This window comes from Mus musculus, chromosome 4 (genome assembly GCF_000001635.26).
Source record: "Mus musculus strain C57BL/6J chromosome 4, GRCm38.p6 C57BL/6J".
Lineage (NCBI taxonomy): Eukaryota > Metazoa > Chordata > Mammalia > Rodentia > Muridae > Mus > Mus musculus.
Window position 1 is genome coordinate 86730631 of NC_000070.6, and position 19588 is coordinate 86750218.

Here is a 19588-nt window from a genome sequence, read left to right on the forward strand (position 1 = left end):
TGCAAAGGCTATGGAAGGATGCTGTGTGGCTGCTTACTGGCTTGCTTCCGCTGGCTTGCTCAGCCTGCTTTCTTGTAGAAAGAACCCAGAGCCACCAACTCAGGGATGGGAGCACACACAATGAGTTGGGTCCTCTCCCATCAATCACTAATTATGAAAATGCTTTATAGCTGCATCCTATATGGTAAGCTTTTCCTCTCCCCTGCTGACACAGGTATAGGCCAGATTAGACCAGATAAAAAGTAAATAAAGGCAGGTTTATTAGGAGGCAGCTCTGTGGTGGGTTTGCTGACCCCGCAGGTGGCAGTCAGTGAAGTCATGAAGTCAGGCTAATGCAAGGGGGTTTTATAGAGCTTAGGTGAGGAGTGATGACGTGCCAGCTAGGAGCTGGGATGATGTCCTTACATGGTCAAAAACGGAGCCCCTGGGCAGGTGCTCCTGGGTGGGTCACTGGTAACTTGGAGATGAGAAGTGATGGATGACGTGTTAGCCCAGTTTTCTCCAAGATGGTAGAGGATTTTCTCTGTGTGGGTGGGGTTGAGGGGAGGAGGGCAGCCAAGTTTCCTAGCTTGAGCAGCAGATGTGCAGGGGGTGAGCAGGTGTTGCAGTCTAACACTTTTGGAGGCATCTTCTCAGTGGAGTTTCCCTGCTTCCAGATAACTCTAGTTTGTGTATCACGTTGACATAATCCTGGCCAGCACAACTGACCCCATGTCAGCTTGACACACAAACACACCATTAAGCCATGCCTTTCCTGCCTTATTCATCTCACATCAATAGCATACATAACTTGAGAAATCCCACTGTTTTCACAAATTCAAACACATTAAATTTTCCATCTCTTTAAAATATCTAGTATTTCTAAAAATCCAACATTCTTTTTAAACCACAAAGTCTTTCCGTTCCTGTAAAATCAAAATTAACTTAAATACCCTCTTCAGAGGGAAGAACCAGAGCACAGTCACAATTGGAACCAACCAAATCCAAATTCCAGTAGTATGAACAATTCCATGTTCATTTATCTGGGATTTACTCATGATCTTCAGACTAATTCCTCCAAAGGGCTAGGGTCTGTTCTCCAGCTCTGCCCTCTGCAGCACACAAAGTCTGGCTTCTAGCCTCTGGCTGGCTCCACTTCACTGCTGCCGCTGTTCTTGATACTGCATCCCATCATACTGGCTTTTCCAAAAATACTGAGGTTCTTTGCTGTGACTAGGTTGTACTTTCACCAATAGCCTCTCATAGGCTCTCTTCCTGGTGTCAAACCTCAACTTCTTTGCTTGACCCCTTCCGTCCTGGGCTTTCAACTGCTACTGAGATGCACCTTCACCCCAGTCCTCTCCTGGTCTCTCACAGTGCCAAGCCTCAGTTGCTCTATATGACCCCTCTCATGTCTTCAAAACCAGTATCACCTGGCTGACTCTTACACATTTCCAAGTCCAGCTACCAATACAAAGTACATACATGGCCATCTCTGGAACACAGCTTCTCTGTGCTCTCGGGAAACACTTCCTGGAAGATTTCACCTCAGTGATGCTAATCTCTTCTTTATTACTGCTGATTTCTTAGCTTCCGCTAACCAGCATCAATTGTCCCACTAACATAAAGGTTTCCCTTAATGGTGCTTGTGATCTCTTATTAATTGTGACTGACTCTTCAGCTCCAGCTGACCAGAATCTCAATTCAGAATAGCAAACGTCCCTTGTCTTAGTTAGGGCTTTACTGCTGTGAACAGACACCACAACCAAGGCAACTCTTATAAGGACAACATTTAATTGGGGCTGGCTTACAGCTTTTGAGGGTCAGTCCATTATCATTAAGGTGGGAGCATGGCAGCATCCGACAGTCATAGCTTGGGGGAGCTGAGAGTTCTACATCTTTATCCAAAGACAGACAAGAGAAGACTGGCTTCCAGGCAGTTAGAAAGAGGGTCTTAAAGCCAACACCCACAGTGACACACTTCCTCCAACAAGGCTACACCTACTCCAGCAAGGCCACACCTCATAATAGTGCCACTCCCTGGGCCAAGCATATTCAAACCACCACAGCCCTGATAGATTCTTTAGATTTCCCTCTGAAATTTCACAAGCCTGGCCTCCATCTTCTTTACTGCTCTCAACATCTCCATTTTTCAGGCTCCCACGGAATATCCCATTGAGCTCTCAAAACTCAATGGCTTCTCTAGCCCAGAGTTCCCAATTCCTTCCACGATCCATCCAAAACCATAGGCTGGTCTGTCACAACGATTCCCTACTTCATTGGTACCAACTCTTGTCTTAGGGTTTCTACTGCTGTGAAGAAACACCAAGACCATGGCAACTCTTACAAAGGAAAACATTTCATTGGGGCTGGCTTATAGTTTGGAGATTTAGTCCATTATTATCACGGCAGGAAGCGCGGAGGCATGCCAAAGACAAAGTGCTGGAGAAGTAGCTGAGAGTTCTATATCTGGATCTGCAGGCAGCAGGAAGAGAATGTCACACTAGGCCTGGCTTGAGCATTTGAGACTTCAAAGTCCAACCCCATTGACACACTTCCACCAACAAGGCCACACTTCCTAATGGTGCCACTACCTATGAGCCTATGGGGGCCATTTTCGTTCAAACCAAACATGGGGCCACTTTTATTCAAACCACCACACATAGTGTCTATATCAGACAGTATGTCTTAGGTAGGGTTTTTAATTGCTGTGATAAAATATCATGACCAAAAACAACATGGGAAGGAAAGAGTTTATTTCATCTCATAGTTTGCAGTTCATCATCCAGGGAAGTCACAGAAGGAATTCAAAGCCTTCTTCTGGCCACCAGGCATGCATGCAGTGCACAGACATATATGCAGACAAAACAAAACAAAACAAAAAATTCTACACATAAAAAAATTCCTTTGGTAACAGGAATGCAATGAAGTTTTTCTTCATTTTAATAAGGTTAGATTATTTTCTTGTTATATAGAATAACATCAAGAATTAATTTAGTTTTAATTGTTTTTCAGTTGACTCCCCAGTCAGCTAGGTCCCGGGCCATCTCTGTCTGCTTTTCTTTTCTTCAATCTATTTTTTTTTTTTTTTTTTTTAGGTTTTTCAAAACTGACTTTATTTGGGGTTCTTTTTTTTTTTTTTTTAAGATTTATTTATTATTATATCTAAGTACACTATAGCTGTTTTCAGACACACCAGAAGAAGACATCAGATCTCATTACGGATGGTTGTAAGCCACCATGTGGTTGCTGGGATTTGAACTCAGGACCTTCGGAAGAGCAGCCCGTGCTCTTAACCACTGAGCCATCTCTCCAGCCCCTATTTGGGGTTCTTAACCCTCCCTTTTAGTCCACCAACCAGAGGTAGGGAAAAAGCAAGGTTAAAGGCAAAGGGAGTTGTGGACCTGATTAGAAGTACTTGCTTTGGGCGATTCCACTCTTCCGTGTCAGGATATAAGCAGCCCAGTTCAATAGCAAACACCAAACATGAATCTGTAGCAGTAGCACAATCCAGCAGGAACAGCCAAGCTCTGCTGAAGCGGACAGAGTCAGCCAGGATACCATGAGGCGTTGTTTGGCGAGTGAGTTTCTCCCTTTCTCACTTTCCAACCGAGCCAGATCTCCTAGCTGAGGCGTCACTAAATGGAGGGGAGACGGATCTCTAGAATGAGCTGCAGAGGGCATGTAAGTTTTCCAATCGCGCTTGCGCACTGGGATCCTAGGCTCCTTCAGGACAGGTCCTTCTCGAGCGCTCGCTCTCGTGGGCCTGTGCGTGCGCGCACCTTCAATCTATTTTTTATAAGCCTTTTTTTTTTTTAAAGCAGGGTTGGAACATATTGAAGGACATTTTAAGTATGAGGGTTAAGAAAAGCATTTTGAAAAAAATGACAAAAACAATTCCAAAGACCCCTGAGAACGTGGATGTGGGCTCCAGGAGGGGGACACTCAACTTTTATTGATTTAGTTTTGAGACAGGGTCTTCACTGTAGTTCAGGTTGGCCAGGAACTCGCTGTGTAGCTCAAGATGGCCTTGAACTTGTGGCAGCATTATTCAGCCTTGCAAGTGCTAGGATTACAGGCTACCATACCAGGCTGATTCATTGCTCTTGTATTTTGCAGGTGGAGACTCACGCACTCAGCAGTCCAGACTGGCCTGGAACCCACTATGTCTCTCAGTCTGCCTTTGAACCCAGAGAACTTTTCCTTCTTAACTTCCTAGGATTACAGGTATGAACCATCGCATCTAGCTCATTCTTCCTTAGAGCCAAATAATACTCCATTGATCATTTAACCATAACTCTTTCATTCATTCATTCATCCACTAGCCACACTTAAGAGGATTCCATAGCTTGGCCGTTGTGAATAGTTCTGCTTCCAAAAACCATGGGTGTACAGAGATTTCTATAATGACTTAGGTTCCTTTGAGTAAATATCTGGAAAAGGCATTGCTAGATCATATGTAGTTCTTTTTTAAGATATAAAAAATTGCTGAGGGGTAGTGGCGCACGCCTTTAATCCCAGCACTTGGGAGGCAGAGGCAGGCGGATTTCTGAGTTTGAGGCCAACCTGGTCTACAGACTGAGTTCCAGGACAGCCAGAGCTACACAGAGAAACCCTGTTTTGAAAATCAAAAATAAAATAAAATGATAAGAAATTTACTTTTTCTCTTCTTTCTTCTCTTCCTTCCCCTCCATGTGTAAAATCAGAGGACAATACTTTGATGTCTTCTCCTTCCACATTTATGTAGGGGCCTTTACTCACTGAACTCTCTCTCTCTCTCTCTCTCTTTCTCTCTTTCTCATGCTCTAAATGTTTTTACATTATATCAGTTATGTGTCATCCTTCCTTTAAAAATATTTAATCTTTATTTTGCATCTACAAGTGTTTTGCCTGAGTGTTTATCTGTCCACCACAGGAACACAATGCCCTTGGAGGCCAGGAGAGGGTGTTGAATTCCCTGGGACTGGAGTTACAGATGACTGTAAACTACCATGTAGGTGCTGGGAATTAAACCCGAGTCCTCTCTGAGAGCAACAAGTGTTCTTAACCATTGAGTCCTATTTTTTCATTGGTCTTCTTTTTTCCTTTTTCTTTCCTTTTCTTTTCTTTTCTTTTCTTTTCTTTTCTTTTCTTTTCTTTTCTTTTCTTTGTGTGTGTGTGTGTGTTTTCAAGACAGGGTTTCTCTGTATAGCCCTGACTGTCCTGGAACTCACTCTGTAGACCAGGCTGGCCTCGAACTCAGAAATCCGTTTGCCTCTGCCTCCCGAGTGCTGGGATTAAAGGTGTGCGCCACCAAGCCCAGCACTCTACAGATTATTTTATTGTCATTTTCCCTGCTTAGCTGTTATTCTGACATTTTCAAAGTTGACTTTTAAAATAGTAACAAAGTTTCAAAGTTACTATTTTATGGGTCTGGGTGTTTTGCCTGCATGTATGTCTGGGTACCATATACATTCCTGGTCCCCTTGGAAGGATCTCTCAGACTTAGAGTTATAAACAGTTGTGAGCTACTATGTGGGTGCTGAGAATAAAACCCAGGTCCTCTGGAAGAGCAGCCGGTGCTTAACTGCTGAGCCATCTCTCCAGCCCTGGAAAATCTTAATACAATGTTTGTTTGTTTTTTCTAAGAATGAGTATGTAGCTCTGGATGGATTAAAATTCAACTCACAGCAATCCCCTTGCCTCATCCCCTTGAATATTGGAATTAGATGTGCAACTCCATGCTCCACTATTATTATTTGTTCTTTTGATGCTTATTTCTGGTTGTTGTTGTTGTTTTTTAATTCTTTTTTTAAAAGATTTATTATTATATCTAAGTACTCTGTAGCTGTCTTCAGATGCACCAAAAGAGGATGTCAGATCTCACTATAGATAGTTGTGAGCCACCATGTGGTTGCTGGGATTTGAACTCAGGACCTTCAGAAGAGCAGTCAGTAGTCGGTGCTCTTAACCACTGAGCCATCCCTCCGGCCCCTGGTTGTTGTTTCTTTCTCTCTTTGTTTCTTTCTCTCTTTCTCTTTCTTTCTTTCTTCCTTTCTTTCTTTCTTTCTTTCTTTCTTTCTTTCTTTCTTTCTTTGTTTCTTTCTTTCTTTCTTTCAGAGACAGGTTCTCTCTGCATATTCCTGACTTTTCTGTATGTAGTCCCAGAACTCTCTGTGTAGACTGAGGGAATGACCAACTGGCCCTACTTAAGATCCATCCCATGTACAAGAACCAGTCCTTGGGACTGTTAGCGATACTCTGTTATGCTTGCAGACAGGAGCCTCTAAGAGGCTCCATCTAGCAGCTATCAGTTGAAACAGATGCAGAGACCCACAACCAAATATTAGATGTAGTTCAGGGAGTCTTATGGAAGAGTTGGGAGGACTGAGAAACTCAAAGGGGACATGGAAGGTCTCCAGAAACACAGAGAAACCCTGTCTCGAAAAAAAAAAAAAAAAAAAAAAAAAAAAAGGAAGGCCTCCAGAGGAAGACCAACAGAGTCAACTAACCTGGACCTTTGTAGGTTCCAGAGACTGAACCTCCAACTAAAGAGCAAGCATGGAACCGGACGTGGTGGCACACGACTTTAATCCCAGCACTCGGGAGGGAGAGGCAGAGGCAAACGTATTTCTGAGTTCGAGGCCAGCCTGGTCTACAGAGTGAGTTCCAGGACAGCCAGGGCTACACAGAGGAAACCCTGTCTCGAAAAACCAAAAAAAAAAAAAAAAAAAAGAGCAAGCATGGGCTGGACCTGGGTCCCCATCCCCCAACACATACGGAGCGGATGTGCAGCTTGGTCTCCACATGGGTCCTTCAATATGCTGTCTGCCTATGGATCCTGTTCCCCTACCGGAACTTTCCTTATTTGGCCTCAGTGGAAAAGGATGTGCCTAGTTCTGCAGTGATTTGATGTTGATGTGCCAGGGTGGTTGGTACCCAGAGGGTGGGGGGCTCCCCATTCTCAGAGGAGAAGGGGTGGAGAGTATGTGGAGAGAACCTGTGTGTGTGTGGGGGGGGGGGAGGGGACCAAGAGGAGGCAGAGGGGCTGCATTTGGGATATAAAGTAAATAAATTAATTAATGAAAAAACAAAAAATCCTTAGATCCCCAGGGTTAGTTAGTAGCAGGTGCTGTTATCTATTGAATTACCTCAAACTCACTCTGGTATAAAGCTTTTTTAAAAAAATATTTATTTATTTATTATATGTAAGTACACTGTAGCTGTCTTCAGACACTCCAGAAGAGGGCGTCAGATCTCATTACAGATGGTTGTGAGCCACCATGTGGTTGCTGGGACATTAACTCAGGACCTTAGGAAGAGCAGGCAGCGTTCTTAACCGCTGAGCCATCTCACCAGCCCATGGTATAAAGCTTTTATCCACCTGATGTAATTGTTGTCTCCAGCCACACTGACTCTGTCTGCAAACCTAGGCCTAGTCCTCGAGGCTTCTAGCCTTTGTACAATCTAATCTGGGCCTAGAATGTTTTCAGCCTGTGAGACTTGCTGAATAAGCTCCCCCATTTCTAGTTCTTTCGATCTCTGGCTGGCTGATTCAACTCAGCTAGTCCGCCTCAAAACTCCTCTCCGTGTTAACTGATTCATACTGGCCTCTTTTACTTCTGACTGCATTGGTCTGCTTGGCCTCAAACTAACTCTAGCAATCTCTTCTGATCTTCTGGCTCCTCAGTCTCCCGTTCATTCTGTCTTCACCGGTGTCTAGCTTTTTCTCTCTTCAGTTTGTCCCTGTAAAACTGTTCTAGTACAACTGCTTCTCTCCACTTTCCTCTCTGCCCTGTCCCTTAAGAAGCTTCTCCTTTCTCTTCTCGTGAGAGTTGGGAATACTGCATTCTGTCAAATTTTTCTTATCCGTCACTTTGTCTACCACTCACTTAGACATCACTTTCAAACATGGGTGCATCCTTCCACAAACTAACTTTACCTTCACTGTTTGGGAATAGAGGTGTGTACTAAGGGTGCATCTGTATTAGTCAGAAGGCTTAAGGTGTGTGTGCTAAGGGATGAACCACACTACAACTAGAAACAGCTTTTTTCCCCTTTTCTTCAATAAATAACACAATCTTGAGGATTTGTAGTGTGACCAAATATCCTGCAACACTCTAACCTTGAATTTCTGATCTTGCCTCCACCTTCCATGTGTTTGGATAATAGGTACAAACCATCGTGTCTGGCTTGGTGTTCAATTTTTGAGTTCATTATACATCTGGATATTAATCTTGAGTGCAAAGGTGTGCACCACCAATCACAGCAAAACCCTTCCTTAGAGAGACAATGAGATGGTTATATAGGAAATGATAGGCTATTTGTTTCAAAATACCCGGGAAAGGGCAAAAAGTGAGTAGAGGCACCCGGGAAATAAGATTAGCATTGTTAACTGATAAAGCTGGACAAAGGATCCAGAAGCTGTTTTATTTATTTCTGGTGCTGTACGTGCTACACAAGTGCTTGTCACTTCTAGCTCTGGAAAATTCCACTGTACTACTTGCACAACTGTAGTCCAGTCTAGACTCGTCACAAATTTTTGATCCTCTGCCCCCCAAGGCACACCACATATGACTTTCCCCTTCCTCCTTCTAGTTTTTATTTTTATGTATATCTATGTGTCTCTGTAGTGTGTGCTGCATGGGGGCAGGTGACCAGGGAGATCAATAGAGGACATCAGACCCCTGGGATCTGGAGTTACAGAAGTCTGTGAGCCACTCAATGTGGTTTCTAGAAATTGAACTCAGTCCTCGGTGGGGGCAGCCAGCACTCTTAACCACTGAGCCACCTCTCCCGCCCCTCCCTTTACTCTTTGCACACTGTGCTGAGGGTTGCTTCCTTTCCTCCAGTATCTCATCACACTTGCCTGAGAGGCCTCTTGACGGAGGCTGAGTAGAGACTGCTGAGAAGCCGCCAAATTCTCACATGAGCCTATCCTGATAGTGCAGGGACAGAGTATATGCAGATAAGGTGTGAGACAGAGACGTGGAGCTTGCCAGCAGTCTGGGTCATTTAGGTACCATAAGAGTAAAGAAATTGTTGGAGGTACAGCTCACTGGAACATGTATGTGCCTGGCATACCTAGTTCTCCCTTTCCCCTCAACACACACACACACACACACACACACACACACACACACACACACAGAGTATCTGGTTTGGTGGTATGTCTATATTCCTAGAAATGGGAGAAAGAGGCAGGAGGAGTTCAAGGTCATTCTTGGCTCCATAGCAGGTCAACAGCCAGCTGTAATATATGTCTATTAGGATTCCCTAGAGTCAAAGAACTTATGGAACATACACACATACATACATACATATATGAATTTATTGGACTGACTTACAGGCTGCAGTCCAACTAACCCAACAATGGGCAGCTGTGAATGGGAAGTCCAAGCAGTCTGGTAGCTGCTCAGCCCCATGAGTCTGGGTGTTTCAGCTGGTCTGTTGTATAAGCTGGAATCCTGAAGGAGTAGGCTCCAATAGATGTGCTGGCAAGTAAGTACAAGCAGGTAAAGAAATCCTTCCTTCTTCCATTGTGCTTATATAGGCCTCCAGCAGAAGGTATGGCCTAGATTAAAGGGTGCTTCAAGATCTGGACTGAATGTGTGTAAAGACCCACATCAAAAGTGTGTGTTCTTCCACCGCAAAGTCTATATCAAAAGCTTGTGTTTTTCAGCCTCAAGATCTGGGTCTCAGGTATTCCCTCCATTTGTGGATTGAAGGTCATTCCAGGTATAGTCAAGTTGACAACCAGGAGTAGGCATCACAATATGGGACCCTGTTTTAAACAGACAAATGAAAGAGAGTGAGACCCCCACCTTAGGAATCCAACTTCCTCCAATTCCAAATCAGTTTGTTAGAAGAAGTACTCTCTAAACATTCCCTTGGGCATCCAACTGAAGGCTTCATGAAATGATGAAAACATGCCTTTTCCATTATGGATTGCTTCTTTAAAAAGAGTTCTATAGGGAATTCCCAAGTGCCAATCAAACCACTTCGACACGTTTTCCCTTTGTTTTTTGTCTGTCTGTCTGTCTGTTTGTCTTTTCACATAGGAACCCTGGCTGTCCTGGAACTCTGTGTAAACCAACTTGCCTTGAAGTCACAGAGATCTGTCTGCCTTTGTCTTCAACACTTTTTTTAAAAAAAATGTGTATATGTGTGCGCATGTGTGTAGGTGCCTGCAGAAGTCAGGATAATAGTCAATGTAAAAAGTGCTACCACTAGTGAGCTCTTCTCCCTTCTATGCATACTGAAGTGGCTTAGTCAGGTATTGCTGCAAGACAGATTCCTCCCAAATTTTGTGGCTAGGAAAAAAAAAAAAGAAATATTTGTTATCTTATAGTTTCTGTGACTAAAACCTTCTGGAATAAAGGAGTGGGCTGGGGTTCATGCTCAGGAGCTATGGAGAAGATGCAGGGGGATGTGTTCATGTGGCAGGTGGTTTTCTTCTCAAGGGCAAGCAACAATTCCAAAAGTTGAGTGTGAGCTGTCTGAGTTTTCTTTCTTCTTTTTATTTTTTTCATTTCATTTATTTTTTTTTCTTTCTTTCCTTTCTCTCTTTCTTTCTTTCTTTCTTTTGTTTCTTTGTTTCTTTGTTTCTTTGTTTGTTTGTTTGTTTCTTTCTTTCTTTCTTTGGCTGCCCTCAAACCTTTTGGCAATCCTCTTCCCTCTGCTTCCTGTCTGCTTGGGGTTATAAGCATGTTCCACCATACCAGGCTTAAGTCAATTAATTAATTAGTGAATTAATTAACGCGACTTGTGATTGAACCCAGGGCCGTGTCTATGCAAGTGTTCCTCCACTGAGCTATGCCCTTAGTCAGATTTTCAGGATAGCTGCAAATATTACCTCTAGCCAGGGGGCAAGTTCTCAACACTGACCTCTGCTATTTAAGCCATGTAACACAGAGAGACACACCCAAAGAGCAAGCTGTTTTCATGACTTCACAGCCTTAAGTCTTCTCGACCTCGTCCTTCCTGAAACCCCACAAAGCTTGTTCCAAACTTGCCATGCAGACCAGGCTGCCCTCAAATTTTCCTTAAGCCTCCTGCCTCTGCTTCTGGAGTGCTACAGTTACACATACACACTACCTAACCTGTCAAAGCCAGATGTGGTGATCCAGGGCTCAGAGGTAAACAGCAGGAGTGCTGCAACGTGGGCTCAGCCTGAGCTCTACAATCAGTTCCAGGCTAGTCAAGACTACACAAGACTCTGTCAAGGATTTTTTTTTTTTTTTTAAAAGGAGGAGTTGGGGCATGGCAGCTCAGTCTTAGTACTTGGGAAGCAGAGGCAGAAAGATCAGTTCAAGGCAAGGCTATCCTTAACTACAGAGCAAGTTGGAGGATAGCCTTGGCTACACAAAACCCTGTTTCAAGAAAACCCCCAAAGAAACCTAATCTAGATGGCAGGATGGCTCAGTGGGTAACAGTATTTGCCATCACATTTGTGTTCAATCCCTGGAATCTACAAAGTAAAAAGAGAGAACCAACTATGGAAGGCTGTTCTCTGACCTCTAACCCTGCCTCCCACAAAATAGATGTTAAAATAAATAAATGTTAAAAACTACAACAAAATCCCCCAAATCCAAACAACAAAAAAGAAAACTAACAAACAAACCCATCTACCAACAGAGGTATGGCTGCGGCACAAGAAGTCCCATTGATCCCTAGTACGGATTTGGCTGGTGAGGAACAGATTTTGCTCTTCTCTTACAGACTCATAAGTATGCGTCCTGAAGCCACACCCTTGACCTTGCTGGATTGTTGAGCTCTGTTCTTCTATCAAAGGTGTACAGAGTAATTTTGCTCCCCTGCTCAAACTTGCTCTCAAGTTCCCCTTGTGGGGTTGTCAAACTAATCAAGCTTCCAAGACTCCAAGCATAGCCACAGGGGATACTGCACCAGTTCACAGCATTAGGCTCTACTTCCTCTCCCCTCCCCTCCCCTCCCCTCCTCTCCTTTCGGTCTCCTTCCTTTCCCCCACTTCCTCTCCCCTCCTTGAAGTGGAAACTTAAGGGTCCTTTGGAAATTCGATTGTGTTGGATGGTGTTTTGCTGGGACAAATATGTGAAGAAACATTTAGCTGAAGTGGACACAGGTTGAAGACTAAGGCAGACTCGTGAAGAAATGTTTAGCTGAGGCAGACACAGAAGAGAGGATGTTCTGCTAAAGCAAGCATGTGAAAGGACACGTGATGAAGGATTCTTTGCTAACAACACACACGTATTGGTTCGCCTTACATTGCATAGTTGAGCTGCATTTATTGGGATTCCTTGGACTCGGGCTGATTGGCTGTACATGCTGAGGCAAGACGTGTGCAGAGGCAAGGCATGTAGAGGACACGTGAAGTTTGGAGGGTATAAGTAGGACTCCATGGAGTGACAGGGACAGAGCTTGGTTTGCTGGTACAGCCAGCTGTGCACAGCTTGGGTCTCTTGTCTTCACTGATCTTCGTTTCCCTGAGACAGGCACAGCTGAGAACTTCTGATGTTCCTGCTGGTTCCTTGGCTGACTGGAGCCAAGGCTGAGGCCTGGTTGTCTCTGCTAGGTCATGTCACCACTCTCGCTAACCCAGCTCTACCGAACTGGACTGCTGGTGTATCCATGAGGTGTTTTCGAGTGGATCCAGCTGCCATTGCCTGCTGAGCTGTGACCTGAACTGCTGATTCCCAGACAACACAGATGGGAGTTGCTCCAAAGAACCTTTCTAAACAGGTCCACTTCCCCTGTATCCTATCTTTCCCACTACCTCTGGTGGGTGGTAGGCTAGGAGGGAGGTTAAATTGCTTATGAATCATCATTAAAAATAAGATTTGAAAAAAATTAAAGATACACCTCTTCATCCTCTTTTCTGAGACAGGGTCACATGAATCAGAGGCTGGCCTAGAACTAGATCTGCAGCCAAGGCTGACCTTGAATTTTTGATCCTTCTGCTTTTACCTCTGGAGGTATAGGTACCCCCATCCTGAGCGTGCCTTTTTAAAAGAAAAATGAAGCCAGCCAACATTTCTACCCTATACCCGGAGGGAAGGAACTACCTAGGAGGCAGGTCCTCTTGTAGGAAGGAAAGCCTGCTTATCACCTCCATACTGTTTACCCAACAGGTCCATAGTCTCTGTCTGCATCAGCTCCTGCCTCCAGGTTCCTGCGCTGTTTGAATTCTTGTTCTGGCTTCCTCCAGTGATGAGTACAATGTAGAAGTATAAACCTTTTCCTCCCAACTTGCTTTTGGGTCATGGTGTTTCATCACAGCAAAAGAAATCCTAAGACAACATTGCGAATTAGTAAAGTATTTTCATTGGGAAAAATCCTTCTACTCAATGGAAGAGGAAAAGTTAAGTGAGCAGCCCCCAGACGGAGAGAAAGAAAGCGACTGAAGCACAGGCCTATCTGTGTAAACTGTTCATCATTTTTTGTTTCTTTTTTCCTCTTCACCCTCTATCCTCACTTCTTTGTTTTTGTTTTATTTATGGCACTGAGAAGTGGACCCAGTGCTAAACAATTCCTCTCTACCTCTGAACCACACCCTCATCTTTCATCCACCTTCGTTAATTTCTGAGACTACTCTTCATGCTTTTCTATGATCGGTTCTGTGCACCTAGAAAGAAAAGGCCCCACGAGCTCACATGCGACCTTGTCCCCACGAGCTCACATGCGACCTTGTCCCCACAGGGCAATGTTTAGGAGATTTTGAAGGGAACAGGGAGAATGAGGAAAATGACACCTGTAAGATGTAGCCGTGAAGAGGGCCACCGAATCCGAATCCTCCTGCCTATTTAGTGCTTTAGCCTTGCAAATCCACACTCTCCAGTGATCTTAAGCACTCACTCAGCAGGCCGGGAGCTAGAATGACACTTCCTTTTTCAGAGGGTTGGCCAGAATACTCCTGTGTACCCTCCTCTTTTTGTGAAGCCGGGTCAGCCTGGGACCTCGTACATGCTAGGCAAGAGGGCTGCAACGGAGCTACGCCCTCATCCCTTATGTATGTTTTTATTTATTTAGCGACAGGGTTTCACTAGGTAGCCTGGGAGGCTTGGAACTCACAGGGATTTATGTGCCTCTGCCTCCTGAATGCCGGGATTAAATGCATGTGCCACCATGCCTGGCCTGTACGTATGCTCGTATCTATAAGTTAAATAAAACTCTAATGCTCTAATGATTATAACAGCTATATGTTGATTGGGCTCTCCAGTTCTCTTCCAGCTTTTTAGAAAAATAACTTGTTTTTTTTTTTTTTTTGGTAAGGATTTATTCATTTTATATTATATATGTGTGTTTCTGATCATTTGTATGTACACCGTGTTTGTGCAGATGATTGCAGAGGCCAGAAGAGGGCATTGTGTCTCCCAGAACTGGAGTCTCAGGTTCTCTGTAAGAATAAGTATTCTTAATCTTGGGCCCGTGTGTTCATCACCTATTTATTTTTTTTAATTGAACATTAAATTTTGTCTTTATTCTTTAGAATTTCATTCATGTACACAATGAGAAATGATCCTATGTATTCCCACCCAAACATATGTTTATTCTATTAGGTCCAGTTAGTGCTGCCCACATGGCCATGGGTGAGGGACAATCCACTGGAAGTGGACTCTGGCACTGGACTCTGGCAAGTGGCTAGGTCTCCAAAAAAGGACTCTTTTCTCCCGAGCAACTATTAACTGCAAATAGTTCCTCAGGAAGGATAGCCAAACCATTCTATATTAAACGTCAAAGTGAATTTACTTATCCTGGATGTGCATGTGCAAGAGTGATCAAGGACATGCAAAATAAAGGATGGCTGGCTCAGATGAAAAGTTAAACTTGCAAGTTTACTCTAGGAGATATTGGGAAGGAAACAGAGATGAAAAAATTATGGTAAAACTTTAGGATGATGAAAACAGTAAGAAAAAATTTAAAAAATTACAGATTTTCTCAAATCTTGTAATCCATCATGTGGAAAAAAATAACTTCTTTGAATTTCCTTTCTTTCTCTCTTTCTTTCTTTGTCTCTCTCTCTTTCTGTCTTTCCTTCCTTCTTTCTTCTTTCTCTTATAAGTAGGAAAAGGTTTTGGCATTTCTGTCTTAGTTAGGGTCACTGTAAGTGGCCAAAAGCAATTCGGAAAGGAGAGGGTTTATTTGGCTTACACGTCCACACCACTGTGCATTGTTGGAAGAAGTCAGAAGAGGAACTCAAGAAGGTCTAGAAGCTGGAGGCAGGAGCTGATGTAGAAGCCTTAAGGAATGGCTTGCTCCCCAGGGTTTGCTCAACCTGTGTCCTGGCTAGTTTTATGTCAACTTGACACAAGCTAGAGTCATTGTAGAAGAGGGAGCCTCAGTTGAGAAAAGCCAGCACACTGACTTTACTGCTTTTAAAGGGTCTCATAGTTTTAATTTTTATTTATATGAATGGTGGTATGCCTGTGGGTGAATATGTACATGTATGTATGGGTAACACTGGAGGCCTGAAAAGGCTGTGTCTTAGTCAGAGTTTTACTGCTGTTAGCAGACACGGTGACCAAGGCAACTCTCACAAGGACAACATTTAATTGGGGCTGGCTTACAGGTTCAGAGGGTCAGTCCATTATCATCAAGGCAGGAGCATGGCAACATCCAGGCAGGTATGGTACAGGAGGAGCTGAGAGTTCTACATCTTCATCTGAAGGCTGATAAGAGAAGACTGGCTCCCATGTGGTTAGGAGGAGGGTCTTAAAGCCACATCCACACTTCCTCTAACAAGGCCAACCCTCCAAATAGTGCCACTCCCTGGGGCAAGCATTTTCAAAGTACCACAGGTAAGTCATCTCTCTAGCATCTGACCTTCTGATTTACAAGTCCCAGAGAATGGGGGATGGGGAGAAGGGGAGGCCCTTTCAGTGCCTGAGGGCTAGTGATATGCAGCCATCAGAGGGACAGATCCAACCTAGGGTCTCACTCTAGCCGAATAAGTTCTCTCCTATTAAGTTAAACCCATAGCTCCGATTAAACATTTTGGAAGCCTTGGTGAGGAAGTAGAAGAAGTCCACAAGTTGGTTGGACAGTGGTGGCGCACACCTTTAATCCCAGCGCTTGGGAGGCAGAGGCAGGTGGGTTTCTGAGTTCGAGGCCAGCCTGGTCTACAGAGTGAGTTTCAAGACAGCCAGGGCTATATAGAGAAACCCTGTCTCGAAAAAAACCAAACCAACCAACCAAACAAACAAACAAACAAAAAAAGAAGTCCACAAGCTAGGTTTTCAAATATGAATGTGTCCCTTAACGTTTCTGCTGGCTGGACTGTTAGGATGCTTCCAGGGCCCTAGATCAACTCCTAACTATTGTTAATGGAACCATATTTATATCACTGTTTCTTCTTGAATCAATTCTGACTGCGAATGTGGTTAGGAAAATGGTGTCTGCTATAGAAGTCAAAAGCCAAAACTTTTCAAACCTGCAGTTAACTTCAGAAATAGACAACCAGGCACATATCAACCAGACTTAACATTATTACACTTGTTAGCAAAAACCGTGAGCAAATGAAAGAGAAACTCTCAGCAAAGTGACCACTATGAACACGGGAGTTCACCCGCTACGCACACATATTTAAAATAATTTAATGAACTTTTTGTTTTTCGAGACAAGGTTTTTTTTTTTCTGTATAGATAGCCCTGGCTGTCTTGGAACTCACTCTGTAGACCAGGCTGGCCTCGAACTCAGAAAATGCCTGCCTCTGCCTCCCAAGTGCTGAGATTAAAGGAATGCGCCACCACTGCTCGGCTTAATGAAATTTTTAACAGCATACAAAGAAAAGGGTTTCACTAAGACATGCTCAAAAACATCAGTCACTTTTGTTCTACTCCCCCCCCCCCCAGCCACCCCTGCCGCCTAATCTGTCTTTTGCCAAGAGGAAAAAAGTTGTAACTTATTTTAAGCTATTTGTTCCTTGAAAAATTGATACCCTAAAAAAATTGTCACCAAGTGGTAGCACAAGTCTTTAATTCCAGCAATGGAGGGTGAGTGTTTAAGGCCAGCCTGATTTACAAATAAGACTTGCAGGAAATGCCAGGGCTAAATAGTGAGACCCTACACACCACCTTACCTTCTGCCAAACAAACAAAACAAATTAAAATATTTTGTCAAAATTTCATTACAGTGAAGACTCTCCAATTCCGTCCTTCAGTACCTGCAGAACTGAAAATTGGGTGCTAAAGAGATTATTATTTCAGAGTACTTGCTGCTCTCTTTAGGACCAGAGTCAAATCCTCAGCACTCTGTCCTGAGGCTCACAACCATCAGCTTCAGAATGTTTACCTCGAGATCTAGGTTACCTTTGAGAGGCAGCAAATTACGATTATCTAAACTAAAGAGTTACTCGTTTGGCGTTATCAAAATCTGGATAGAAGTAGAGAAAGACAACGCAGCTAAGGTCTCTCAGAGGTCTTTGGATGGCTTAGAGAAGGGCAGCCCTCCAGTGTCACTCAGACTTTGGGGTCACACAATTATGGGTGGAACTTCCAGCCTCTACTAAAGAGAAACTGCAAGTCTCTCTAGGCTTTTTTTTTTCTTTCATTGACCTTGAGCTATTCTAAGTCACTTTCTCATTCTCTGAAAACCTGAGCCTGGAGAGGCGGTAGTCACCTGCCACAGGCAACCGCAACAAAACAAAACAAAACAAAACAAAACAAAACAAAACAAAACAAAACAAAACAAAACAAAACAAAACACCGCAGAACAAACAGAAAGGTTACAACTAGCGCCAGGAGAGCTGGAGGACTCTCGCTTCGGCGTCGGGATTCTAAGGAGCGCCCCGAGGTCCGCCAGAATTCTGCCAGGAGGAGGGCGCTCGCGGGGCGGGGCACAAGCGCAGAGGCGTGGCCTGAGCCTGAGGCTTGGTAGGAGTCTGGGGGCGTGGGTCAACCTCTGGGTGGAGCCCAACCACAGGGGCGTGGCTCTAGCGGGGCGGGTCCGACCTCGGACCCCACCCCCCGCGTCCTTTCTACCGCCCCCGCAGAAGGAAAGGGAGAGGGACGGAGGGAGGGAAAGTGGTGTTCTGTGGAAAAGAGCGGAAGGAAGGGAAGGCAAAAAAGAATAGGGAACAGAAACATGGCGGTCTGTGGTCCGGACAGTCTCGCCCCGGGCAGTGCCTAGACGTCGGTCCTCCCGCAGCGCCCGCGGCCCGCGAGCCCTTCGGTCGGCAGTTGCCCTCGCTGCAGGCTGTCCCCTGGAGACCCGGCCGCGCGGAGGCGCAGGCGCAGAGGGGCCCCGGAGTCCCGGCCCTGCCAGCGGAGGGTGCCCAGGCCGCGTAGCCGGCGCTTTCTCACCCCAGGAAGCTCCGGTGTCGGACAGTCGCCGACTGGGCCGGCGCAGGTGAGTCCGCACCGCTGCCCTGCCCGATTCCTCCCGCTCCGCCAGGCCGCTCAGGTAGCGTGCGGGACCGCGCGGGAGGAGGGGAGCGGCCGGCTGGCCTAGTCGCTGAGTGAGTGGGCGGGAGGTCCCCGGAGCCCGCGGGCTGCCGTTCGGAGAGGCTGCGGCCGGAGGGCCTCGAGAGGATCGACTCGGTGCAGGGACCGGGCCTGGCCTCTGCCGCCGGGGTGAGGCGGGAACCAGGCTCTCCGGCCCTGGCCCGGCCGGCGGGGTGCTGAGCGGTGGCAGCTGGGGTGGAGCGTAAGGATCCGTGGACGCTGCGGAGGTGGAGGTACCGGGGTGCAGGCAGGTGCCGCAGGTGAATCCAGGGCATTTCCTCCTCTGCCGGACCGTGGCTGATGTTTAGGGCTGCTTTGTTGGGGATAACTTATAGGAAGGCTCCATTCAGCTCTGGAGTGACTAAACTCAAATAAAGCCAACTAATGAGCCCCTAAGTGCTGACTCTTGTAAGAGCCGTAACTTTAAAGCATTGGAGATGCTGTCACCTCTTCCCCCTCCCCTTTTTGTGATTCGTAGGCCGTTTCCCTCCCGAAGAATGTGCTTGGAGAGAACAAATAAGGAATGACCCAGTTTTTAAAATGCCGCCCCCCCAACCCCCGCTCCCCTTCAAATTTCGTTGGTTTCACACGGGAAAATTTAAGGCAGTTACTGTAGTTACTTGAGCAAATGTGAGAGAAGGCGTCATTCCTGCCTACTGAGAGCACAACTTGCTGTGCGATTTTGTCTAGAGAGGTCATGCACTGTAGTCTGAGCAGTTGACGTACTTAGGCTACTTAATTGTGTGCAAACTCGAGTCCCTAGAAATAGGTCTTGCCGTCTTATCTCCATGCTTCCAAGAAGCAAGCTAGAAAAGATCCTTAGGTGTAGTGTCCTGTTGGCCAGGTTTTCAGTAAACATTTCATTTGATTTGATAACCATGTAAATATACTAAACTACCTCGAATCTAGAACTCATTATGTGACTTTTTTGTTAAAAAAAATTTGCAAAAGGAAAACTTTTTATCATAGTCATTATAACCATAAAACCCACTATATTTTCTGCTTTGCTCTCAATATTAATGTTAAAAAGTTAGCAAACTGCCTTCTTGATAAGACTGGGAACTTAGAAATCTCAGACATAATCTTAGATTTGTGCTCATGAATATGACCTGCCTCTTACTGGATTGCTCTTTTAGTTAGTGGCAATAGGTTTTCTGCTATTCAGTCCACTCCTTTGACCATTTACTATTTATAAAGAAATGGATTGAGAT

General features: G+C 45.0%; 1 protein-coding gene and 2 long non-coding RNA genes across 7 annotated transcripts in view; 2 read left to right on the top strand and 1 right to left on the bottom strand.

Annotated features, from left to right (window-relative positions):
- Positions 1-13184, top strand: part of Gm42312 — a 32777-nt gene extending 19593 nt beyond the window's left edge. Inside the window, exons 3-4 of one of the 2 annotated variants that reach the window (XR_881403.2) lie at positions 4099-4206; positions 12512-13184. This is a non-coding gene — a long non-coding RNA (predicted gene, 42312). Of the gene's footprint in view, positions 1-4098; positions 4207-11679; positions 11957-12511 lie in introns of those variants that run through there. The other variant, XR_881402.2, reaches the window with a different exon arrangement.
- A 3710-nt stretch (positions 13185-16894) lies between these two features.
- On the bottom strand, positions 16895-18774 carry Gm6521 (predicted gene 6521). Its single transcript, NR_168733.1, has one exon. It is a non-coding gene; the product is annotated as a predicted gene 6521 (long non-coding RNA).
- Positions 17888-19588, top strand: part of Dennd4c (DENN/MADD domain containing 4C) — a 102086-nt gene continuing 100385 nt past the window's right edge. The window contains exon 1 of one of the 4 annotated variants that reach the window (XR_390327.4): positions 17888-18282. The gene's annotated coding sequence lies outside the window, so the exon portion shown is untranslated. Of the gene's footprint in view, positions 18337-19588 lie in introns of all 4 variants that reach the window. The other 3 variants (XM_006538022.3, NM_184088.1, XM_006538023.4) reach the window with 3 other exon arrangements.